The following is an 11,890-nucleotide window of genomic DNA, read 5'->3' as shown; positions in this document are numbered from 1 at the left end:
CATTTGTCTTCATTACAAGTAGCCGACCCTTTCCAGGTACCTAACTCGGAAGCAGTGACAAGATTTCTAATGGACAACAAATCTGTTCCTCACACCGGGTTTAGTGTGGACGTAGTTGATTTGTATTATTCGCTTCCACATAGCCAACTGATGCGGTATGTGCGACAATCTATTACAGAACACAGTGACGAATGCTTGTTTCAAAATAACTGTGGAATTTCAACGGAATCATTCTTGGAATTGCTATCTTTTTATCTCGATAATACCTATGTTATGTGGGATGGTAAGATTTTTATGCAGAAATCGGGGGTGTGCATAGGCGCAAAAGTAGCCCCTATCCTAAGCAACATTTTCCTAAGCCAGGTTGACAAGAAAATAGAGACTGATCTAGATGGAGCTGTATCCCGCATTTTCCGCTATGTGGACGATTTCCTAGTGGTTGGAGGGTCCCTGGAACCTGAGGATGTGACACGAGTTCTTGAAGTGTTCACAAGAAATGGGTCGGGACTGAAATTCACGCACGAAATTCCTCAGGGAGGTGTTCTTCAGTTTCTTGATTTAAAATTGACGTTTCAACCGGATCATATCTGTTGGCAGTATTCTCCCAGAAGTGAGAAGCCCTTGCTGAATTATAAATCCTTTCACTCTAAGCTTGTGAAAACCGCTATAGTTAATAGTTGTTTAAGGATGGCAGTTCAAAAGTCTTGCCCTCATCAAATGAGCACTAGTATCGCCACTCAGATTAAGAGGTGTAAGGATGCGGGGCACCCTGACGCCGTTCTAGTATCTTGTGCAGACAAAGTTATCCGAAAGTTAAAATATTCAGAACACGGTTCGGAGCTGCAAAAGGTTCCTAGAGAACGCAAGAAGGTGGCGGTAATGCCATATGTGCATGCCTTGTCACACAGGTTAAAGAAAGTGGGAGCTAAGCACGGAGTGGATGTGGTATTCTCAGCCCCTAACAAGCTAGAAAAATTGGGGGCTGCCATTCAAAGGAAGAGTGAAGGACGCAATAGACATAAGTGTAATATTAATCATTTGAGTAAGTACGTTCCGTGTCAAAAGGGTGTTGTGTACCAAATACCGCTTTCATGTGGCCGAACGTAGATCGGCCAAACTGGCCGATGTATCAACGTTAGGCTCATGGAGCATTGTAATGCATTAGACAAACACCCCGCCGGGGTGGCGCAGTGGTTACGGCGCTCGACTACTGTTCCCAAGGACGCGGGATCGAATCCCGGCCTCGGTGGCCGCTTTTCGATGGAGGCTAAAAGCAAGGCGCCCGTGTGCTGTGCGATGTCAGTGCACGTTAAAGAACCCCAGGTGGTCTGAATTTCCGGAGTCCTCCACTACGGCGTCTCTCATAGCCTGAGTTGCTTTGGGACGTTAAACCCCACAAACCAACCAACCATTAGACAAACAAGCCACAAACCTAGCCAAACATTGCTTTTCATGTAAATGTGTTCCATTTTTTGTAGATACAGAAGCGTTGTTCGCGCATAATGACCGGCGCACAAGAGAGCTGGCTGAGGCTTTCCATATCATCAGAAAAACAGACGGGTGTGTCAGCACACCATCCGTGTCTTTGTCAGCCAGAGAAATGAGCCTACTTCACAAAGGTTAAAAGGCTCATTGCCCACGCATGTTTGATTTAAATCGATTTTATCCTGATAAGTACGTCTGGGTTTGACGCATGTTTCTGACATTGCGCATGTGCGCTGATTGAGTAGAGTATATATTGATCTGTGTTTTTCCTAATAAAGCCAGTTGTAAGTTCAGCGTCGTCGTTGTGAACCTCCTTCCACTTGTCTCTGTCCTTTTGCGCTGTTGCCTAAACATGGATCTTACTCTGATTGAGGCGGAACAAAAAACTACTGTCCAAAAAAAAAAAATCGCGTACAGACCCCCGCAGCCGAGCCGGTTGCGGGAATGAGCCCGAATAGCCGTGTTATTGTAAGCGTGTTCGGAGAGTCCATGCCCAAGTTCAAATTAGTGGTGAATGGGATCAATTGCAATCTGTTGGTGGACTATGGCTCCAGAATAACGCTCCTAAAGCAAGTCTTTCGATCTGCTGACAAGGAAGGGAGATAGGCAGGTGCATGAGGTTCAACAATATGCTTATGTAAGGTTTGTGGGGATCACAGGAGCGAATCTTGGAACTGGCGGCCGGTATCTTTTCCGATTTACTATTGGAAGCGAGAGCTTTGACCATCCCAGCTACATTTTTTCCGACGCTGTGTCGCTACTGGACGAGATAGCGGGTCTCATGGGTCAGGACATGCTGCGGCAACATTGCATCCATCCCATACTGAGCCTTTCCTGTCGCGGGTGTCTGATACCATTACAATACCGAGAGGCTGAGTGTGTTGAACGGGTGGACTATGCGGAGCATTGCACGGAAGACTTGCTAAAACGCGCGGGAGTTAGTGTTCGGACAATAAGAAAAACAGTGGTGCCACCTCGGTCAGAGATACGTGTTTGAGCGGTTTTGGCTGACATTGATGAATGACACATAGGAGTGCTTGAGCTTATAGAAGGGCTCGCGATAGGACCGAGTGGTGCGGGCTGTGTTGTCACGGTAGAGTCCAAGAAAAGTGCTCCTGTCCGCTTTTGTAACTACTCACAAGAGCTCCGCCTGCCGAAGAACAAAAACGTAGCTACATTTACTACGGCTGAGGCGGATTAGACGGGTGTCGCAGTTTGCTCCGCTAGGCTCGTCAGTAAAGGGAAATTTAAAGAAGCGATCCCTCATTTCGACCTCTGTCATATCGAGAGCCATGAGCGAGATAGAGTTAAGTCTCCAATATCGTTACTCCGATGCATTCGCTGCATCAAAGCTGGACTTGGGAAGGTAGCCCCGTATTTTCACCAGCGACTCACCGCCAGTGTACCGACGGCCCTATAGAATTCCTTACTTACAAAGAAAGTAAATGGATAGACAGGTCCAGGAGTTGACCGATAATGGCATTGTCGAGCACTCCAAACCTCCGTGGTGAGCACCTGCGCTTCTAGTTGAGAAACCCGAAGTTCATTTCGATTGATAATAGACTACAGGCGATTGAATTCCGTTACGAGGATAGACCCCTACTCCCTGCCACAAGTACAGGAAACCTTCGCGCAGCTAGGGTCAGCCAAGTATTTTACGGTTGTCGACCTTGCATCAGGGTTTTTGCAGATTGAAATGGATCCGCAGGATGTCGAGAAAACCGCATTTAACACTCAATCTGACCATTTTCAGTGGAGACGCATGCCGATGGGACTTGTTAACAGCCCTATCGTCTGGCAGAGAATCGCGGACGTAATCTTGGCTGGTATGCTGGGAAAGAGGTACTTGTCTACATGAACGATATCATCATTTATAGCAGCACATTACCTGATCGCGTGGAGGCAGTCGAGGAGATGCTGATCAAATGATCAGATTGCGAGCCGCTGGCTTACAATTGGAACCTTCGAAGTGCCAGCTTCTCCAGCAGCAAGTCAGATGCCTTGGACATATCGTTTTGGCGGATGGAATAAAACCAGGATCAGGTAAACTAAGTAGCGTCCCTGACTTCTCGAGGGCGCCAGCCGGAGTCCGAGATGTGCGCGAGTTTCCTGGCTTACTCGGATATTACAGAAGGCATGTTCGAGACTTTGCCGGAATCACGAAGCCATTGACGGCATTAACTTCAAAAAACACGGAGTTCCTATGGTCGGAAGGCACAGACGGCGTTCGAAGAGCTAAAAGAAAACTAGTAACGGCCCCTTTGCTGAGATATCTTGACTTTAGCCGACCTTTTATTGTGGCTACCGACGCCTCCAAGTTTGTTGCAGGTGCGGTGCTACCTCAGAACTTTGAAGGCAGGGAGCATCCAGTCGCGTTCGCAAGCCGGCAATTTAGCCCAGTCGAGCAGCGTTAGAGTGCCACTCAGCGCGAGTGTCTCGGTAGTTTGGGCCGTGCGGCATTTTCGGTGCTATCTCAACGGCCGCATGTTCACGCTAGTGACTGACTGCCAGCCCTTTATGTGGCTGCTAAATGAAAGATTCAAGGTCGCACCTCGCGCCATGGAACCTGCAGCTTCAAGAATACGATTTTGAGATAGAAAACAAACCAGGAAAGGCGCATACTAACACGGACGCGTTAAGTAGAAATTTGGTTCACACCATCAATGATGGTTGGTTTGAGGGGTTTAACGTCCCAAAGCAACTCAGGCTAGAGACACCGTAGTGAAGGACTTCAGAAATTTCGACCACCTGGGGTTCTTTAACGTGCACTGGCATCGCACAGCGCACAGGCGTCTTGCTTGTCGCCGCCATCTAAAAGCTGCCGCCGAGGCCGGGATTCGATCCCGCTCCCTTGGAAACAGTGCGCCATCAATGAGTTTTGTCCTGCCATAGACATGGAAGATCTCTGCACTGAACAGCGAAATTACAAAACACTAGAGAATTTTTTTTTCGTGCTACTTCGGGGGGGGGGGGGGGGGGGGGATCACCGATGACCCTGACAATGCTTATTTGGTGGACAACCAAGGGACACTAGGAAAGCGCGCATGGCATATTCAGTCAGGAAGAAAGGCTCGCCAGGTATGGGAAAGGGTCGTGCCTAGGCCACTAGTACCACGCATATTGAGGATTTTTCAAGATGCCCCGTACGCGGGCCACTGTGGAGTAGCAAAGACACGGAGAAGGTTGGAGCGGTACTACCATTGGCAAAGCATGCGTTCTGACGTTCCAGAATACTGCGCTAACTGCCAGTGTTACCTAGAAAGACCCCGAAAAACCGCAGGCCAGCGCCCCTTCAGGAATTTGAGGAGGTCTCGACGCCTTTTGAAAGGGTTTGTATGGATATGGATCCGCTTCCAACGAAGACGAGAGGAACATGCACTGGTGTATGTGGATCACCTGACGAAATACGCTTAAATAACGGCACTGCCTGACCAAAAAGCAGAAACCATGGCACGCGCCTGTGTAGAAGCGGTCGTTTTGCGGTACGGCGTTCCACGGCAGCTATTAACGGATCAAGGGTCAAACTTTCGAGATTGATGAACGAGGTCTATCGGCTTCTTGGGATGGACAAAAGGTGGGCAACCCCTTACCACCCGCCTTGTAACGGTGCTGTGGAAAGGCATAAGCGAACTGCAAGCCAACTGTTATCCCACTACGTTTCGCGAGGGCAACATGATTGGGATTTATAGATACCGTTTGCTGTTTTTGCATATAACACGGCGGTACACGTGAGGTCTGGTGACTCGCCTTTCTACCTTTTATTTGGCCGCGACCCAGACATGCCAAATACGGTCGTTGACGGAGAGCAACGGATGTCATACGGGTCGCTGGTGGATTATCAAGGAGAACTGACATCTACATTGTAAGGGGTCCATGACGTGACAGTGGAAGCATTACGGGATGCAGCCGACATGAGGAAAGGCAGTATGGACCGTACCGAATAATAGAGCAGCTCTACGCTGTCAATTTCAGGATTCTGGAGGTCTCAGAGGCATCGATGGCTTTAGTTCATGTTAACTGACTAAAGCAAGCACCAGCCTACTCGTCTCATGCCGACACGGTTACCTCACGGAAATGAGAGGAGGAGAACAACCAGCGCACAGTCCTTGCCACTGTTAACAGCCCCGCATTACAGCACGGGGCAGGAGCAGCCGGCACGAAAACTGTAGTCCCAGTGATGAACTGTAGTACTTTCTGCAGACGCAGCTCGGTGACGCAATTCTTGAGGAAGAGGCGTTGCAATCGGCCAAAACTATAACGCAGACAACATTGCATCAAGCAATGCCAGCTGACCCGGTTGCCGCTCCATCTCTCCTTCCAGCTGCTAGGTACCATTTCCATAACCGACTGGTTGACCCAGAAGTCTCTAGCTAACAGCTAGAAAGGATGAAACAGCTGAACTCTCCTGAAAAGAAACAAAATATTGTTTTGTACCTAACGCTCGCATTGATTTAAGTTGGATTTTTGTTTGCTCGTTTTCAAAAATTTTGAATGTAGCGTTCATTATTTTCTCATTATGCACTCGAAGGGTATTACACTGAATACTTTTGAAATCATGCCCTGGCTCACTGCTCGTGACGAAGAAAACAGTGACATTCGGGAAATCATACCCTAAAGGTGGTGTGTGTTTGTGTGTGTACGGTGAACTCCTAATGTTCGGCGAACATTCTTGAAAGGAGCGGATGTGACGGTTCGTGCGAGTGCACGAGGCTGCGGACGCCGGTCAGTGACTCATGGACACTGCTGAAAGCGCCAGGCCGGCGTCGAGTGGCCAAACTGTAGGCATGCTCATATTTGGTACCACGGGACGAAAATATGCCCATATATGGACAGCCACTGACTACTCCCTGGGGACGGGACCTGCAAAAGGCCGAAAGGGCAAAAGCTGTGGGTGGGGAGAGGGGGGGCTAACAAAGGCAGTCGGCGGCCGCGGAAACCGGTCAACCCATGGAAAGGAGGCACAGCAATGCAGCGAAAAGGTTTAAAAGAGGAGACGAAAGAGAGAGAGAGCGGGAGAGAAGATCGCAGGCAGCGGACGAGACGTTAGAACAGAAAACGAGCAGGGCAGAAGACTGGCTGCGTCACGACCTGCGAGCCCGGGGTCTAGGCGCCGTTCAAGCTCGGCCCCTGTCATCCTGACTCCCCACCTGGCAGTTCATCCCTCCGCCAGATGGAAACAAGGAAGCAGCCGGAGCCCTCGGCATTCCACCGCCTGGCCGTGACGAACACCCAGTTCTTCTTCGGGGCCCGTGCAGCACCACGCCGATGCAGTGCCACAGCCCAGTGAGGGCGAACAGCAGCATTCGGCATTCCAGCCCTTTTTCGAGCCCGTGCCGCATGACGCCAACACAGCCCTGTGACGGCGAGCCGTAAGCGAAACTGAGTCAGTTGTTTTAATTAAATATGTTTAAAATTATATCCCGAGTCTGTGCCTCTATCTCCTCATGCCCAGTGTATACACCCAACTCGAGTCATCACAATAGCTACCTAATCATGACTAGATTTGATATTGGATTGTTATATGGTTTATGGATTGTATTCTGGCTGCGACTTGGATTCGGGCAATGGCTAATGTGGCTAGTCATACAATGTCATTCAGTATTGCAACCATGTAATCATGTCCGGATTGGGTATTTTGTATTTTTAGCCTTACGTGGATTGTGTTGGATTGTCTTTGGATCTGCCTTTCGTTCAACCATTCTGCGGAAAGACACTTTATGCGCACGCCGGTGATGAGCCAAGAAAGGTTTTCGCCTGAAAAGCTTTCGCAGACCCACTGTCAGCAGCGCCCTCTTGCTGTAGCCGCTGGCATGCTTTGCTTTCGGTGCAACTTCGGCGTCCTCGATCGAATTAGTGAGCGGTATATTCTAAACACTGTATCCCAACAGCCGCCTTTATCGCAAACAAGAACAAAACATTTACAACGGGAGATAGTTGATGACGTCACAGTGCGTGGTGTGTGCTGGTGAGCGCCTTCCGTAGTTCGAATATGGCGTCTACCAGCAAAAGCGGTACATTTCCATGGTCCTTGGTTTGGTTACTGCGTTTGGATGCTTTCGTAGCCGTAAAGATTTTCGCGCGCTCATTAGAGTTCATTTTTACTGCATTTTGTTGCATTACATTGAAACTTGAATGGTGGTCAAGTTCTGAAGTGTCGTCCTGATTCCCAGATGACGTGGAAATGGATCTTACGTGCGAAGAAACCCTGACTGGACGGCTGTCGCCTGAACTGTGGCCCGAACCAGGTGAGTTGCAGACCAAGAAACTGTGACCTGAACTTAGTGAGCTGCTCGTACTGTCTGCGGGTTTTGGAAGGAACAGCGGAAAATAGACACAAGGAAGGCTGAGCCACTATTACTTCCAAAAGCCGTTTACCGAATAGTTGAAGTCTGCATGTGACCTAGTGGACGAAATGAGCGTGCGAAGCAGCTTCCTTGCTGGAAGCACTCATGCTTTACGCGGGTAAATAGCGAGTTCTCCGACCCATGTACAAGCGCTTCCTTTTTTTTTCTTCCTCCTACAGTATCGGGAGCTAAGGCATATCTGGCGCTCCATGGGGTGAGTAAATTTACGCAATATTTCTTTTTACCGTTATAACTGTAATTGGCTTACAGAAAAGGAAAGGCGCAGTATCTGTCACCTTTTCCGTGGACACTTGTACTGAGCCGTAAGGGAATAAAGGTGTAAGTGAAAGTGGAAAGAGAGAAAGAGATGCCATAGTGGAGGGGTGCAGAGTAATTTCGACTACCTGGGGTGGAACTAAGTTCCGCTTTCAAACGCCCGCTCCTATTGATCGCCAGCGCATTCTTAAAAAGTTGCATCGCAGGATGCTACTATGGCGTCGAGGAGGCGAAGAAAACATGACGTTGCACACATAATCGTGCCCACACTATTATACTATTTATAGAGCACCATATGAGCCGGTATAGAAGGTTTTAGAGAGAAAATGGCGGCGACATACGTGGTGTAGTGTTGGCTGCGGTGCAGAAGCTTCAACTCCGGCGCGAGCAACACCGAAGGGAGTTGTGCGAGAATGCGTTCTACTTGCCCGGCAAATTGTTCCGACGCCTATTTCGACTTGAAAATGCGAAAGCGGGATGACCGTGCAATGAACCCGCCGTTGAACTGCGATGAGGTGCGCCGTCGACCGCTCTGTCGGTGCGGCAGTAAGTGCTGTGCGCGCTCCGATTTATTTTCTTTTTTTCTTTCTACCTCCAGAGGGTTTCAACCTTCCGTAGGCAACGAGCAGATCGTCGTTCTCTCACAACCGACGGGGAGCAAGTGCGTGCGTCAAATGGCTGAGGCCATCTGCTGCAAAGTTTGCGCACTGAGGGGTGGTTGTGCTTCGTAGTGTACCCAGGGAAAAAGGCGGCGGCGAAGGCGACATGCGGTAGAAAACGAATGAAATCGAGGGAGGATGGTAGTGCAAGCTCAACCGCGTTGCTTTTCCTGTGCTTGCTCGAACTGACGCATTTGTGTGGAGACTTTCATGCGGCCACAAGTTCTTATTGCCGAACGGTCCGTGGTCGACCTTTCTTCTGTTTCTGTTTCCGGAAGAAAATCAGAGCCCCGATTACACTGCTTCGAACAGATTTCTTCGCGCATTTAGGACCACCAGGCAGTACCGTGACTTCAGACAGTGCGTAAAAAGCAGGAACTAACCGTGGGATTGGCTTTGGTGCTTGAATGAGCTGTTCTAGAGAAGGCCGCCATCTTTATGGCTTGTTTACCCACCGTGGTTTACCTTTTCTAGCGCGCCCTCCGATGACATAAGTTACCCACGAGAGCCGCCCTAATTCAATTGCAAAACTGTAGCTGATTTTTGATTTTTTGGTTATGTTGAAATTTTAACGCGGCTTCTTAAAAATAACGATTTAGTTTAATTATTCATACGGTATATATATATATATATATATATATATATATATATATATATATATATAAAAGTTAGCAAAAGGTTTCTTGATTGCGAATAAACCTCTTTCCGTGCAAGTAAGCGGCCCGGGCTAACGTTTTAGTACCGTTACCCGGGGCGGCACCGTGGTGGTCTTTGGTTTAATCCGCGTCTCGTCGCGCGCTGACGCATCACCGAGACGTCATGTTGTCATTTTGAGTCGCGTATTTCGGCCCTGGGGATCTTTAAGCGTGCACTGACATCGCACAACACGCGGACGCCTATCCGTTTCGCCTCCATCGAAACCTAGGGTTCGCGCCCTGGTACTCCGGTACAGTAGTCGGACATTTCAACTACTGCGCCACCGTGGCGAGGCAATTAAAATAGTTTAAGGATAAGATCGCGTTGATGTTTGTGGGGAACCACGTTTGGCTGTAGTATAGTTTTCAGCTTTATGAGATTTAGGAGAAGCTTATTTTGCTAGAAATGTAAACGACACCGCGCATACTTGCTGCGGTGTTCAAACTTATTCTTGCTGAATAGTAAGAAAATCTCACTAGAATAATCTATGATGCAGTAAAAGTCAAACTTTATTATTTTCGGCTAGTAAAGCATTTTTTTTTTATTTTGCAAAACTATGTTCAGTCTGTCCACGGCCAGCGCACGAAAGCATGCGCCGCCACCGCCGCTTCAGTCCCGTAATCGCAAAATTCAACGCAATTCGAATTCCCTTGATTGCCCGCACCAACCGATGCGCCGATTCGCGGATTACGACGGCGCCCCCAGCAATTGTCTACCCACAAGCGGCGCCGACAGCTGCCGGCTGCGCTCGCCAGACGGTCACATATCGACGCTTCCCGCAAAATGTGCACGCGCTTTGTGAAGTAAGCTGCAGTCGATTCGGGGTCACTACCGCCTGTCACAAAATCGGCGCTCATTTTTGTTAAGCCGGCGCGGCGTGAAGCCCGCGCGGCGCCGCATCGAAAGTTCGACGTCTTTCGAGAAAAGCCTCCTTCTTCGTGCGAGAGAGCGCGTAGCCTTGTACGCATCGGCGTCACCTTCTTTCTCATCACTCGGCGATGACGGTGACTCAACCGGCCGGAATGTGCTCGTCCCATCTAGAGTTTTCGACGGCGACGACGCGCGGCTCGACGGGAGGAAAAGGGAACGTTTCAACAAGCGAAGCTGGCGCATTCGGTTGGGGAGACGAGAGCAGAGGCGCCGAGCAGTACAGAGCAGTACAGGAGCACGCCGAGCGAGGGTGTAACTGTCCTCCCACGGGAACGCCCTCTGCGTGTCGGGAGCTGCGCGCCACAACCATGTGACCGCACTTCTCTCCCCTGAATTCTTCGCCTGTCTGCTGTGGCGGCAGTTGCAACCCGAGGAGAGGCCGACGCTCCCCGTAGAACCGCTTGTTATGTATGCCTTTTTTCTTACAGTGCTGCGATCTGCCTCCTTTAGCCCTTTCGACGCCAGCAGCGACTCTCAAACATGCATACAGCACCTAAGCAACGCTTTCCGCTCGCCGAGCGCCGACGCTCTGCAGCCGCCATTTTGAGCATCGCCGACTCAAGAAAAAAAAAAAAAGATGGCGCGAATATGACGCTTTGCGCATGCCATGTGACTTCCTCTACTCTCGCTTTAGACGAGGGAGCAGCCAGGAGAGCGCACTCGGGTGCTCTCAGCGGAGGAAAACCCTCCTCCTCTGCCATTGGGAGCCGGTGATTCTACTCCTGCTCTCCCACAGGAGGGCGCCCGCTTGTCTGAGAGCACTTCTGAAGTGCTCTCGAGTGCGCCTGCTCTCCCACTCGAATTCGCCATAAATGTGTGTGCGCGCTAGCCTTGGCGCGCTGGAACAGACAGACGCGGTGCGCCCTATTTATGGAGGTCGCGTCGCTTGAGTCAGTCAGTTGTTTAACGAGTATTTAGCTAGTCATCGAGCACATCTCTATGAGGGACGACCATTGTGTCAGTCGTCGACAAAAGAGAGAGACGTGTCATTTGATATTGCAGCCTCCATTGCAGACCACGCTCCGCCGCGTATCCCCTGTGAAGTCACACGAGCATTTCAAAATGGCAGTCAGTCTCGGTGGGAGGAGCTTCTCGATTCCGACTTCTATCACAGTTTTTTGTAATATGCGGCGCTTGCTAGGCACTAAAACTTTGGGTGTAGAATCGTAGACCTTTATATTATGCACAGAAGTACAAAACGGTGATACATTGACCGACCCTGTCATCGCCCCTTTAAATACAGCCGCGCCGTAAAGAAATTCAAATAGCCGAGTTCGTAGGCGCTGCGCTGCTCGCATTTTCATAACGATCCCTAAAGTGGGCCTCGAGTATGGTATCCTTTGCAATCTTATACTGTTCCTCGCTTTGTTTCTGCTGTGTATTTTTTAAGCAGCGTAGAACAAATTATGACTGCATGTTCTGTTCTCTAATTATGCGTACGTGAACCATTATACTTGTATCGTGGCATCGTGACAGTCTTTTATTCAACGTGTGAACTCC

Source organism: Amblyomma maculatum, chromosome 7, assembly GCF_055883805.1.
Source record: "Amblyomma maculatum isolate TAMU_Amacu chromosome 7, ASM5588380v1, whole genome shotgun sequence".
Taxonomy (NCBI): domain Eukaryota; kingdom Metazoa; phylum Arthropoda; class Arachnida; order Ixodida; family Ixodidae; genus Amblyomma; species Amblyomma maculatum.
Note: the sequence above shows the minus strand (reverse complement) of the source record.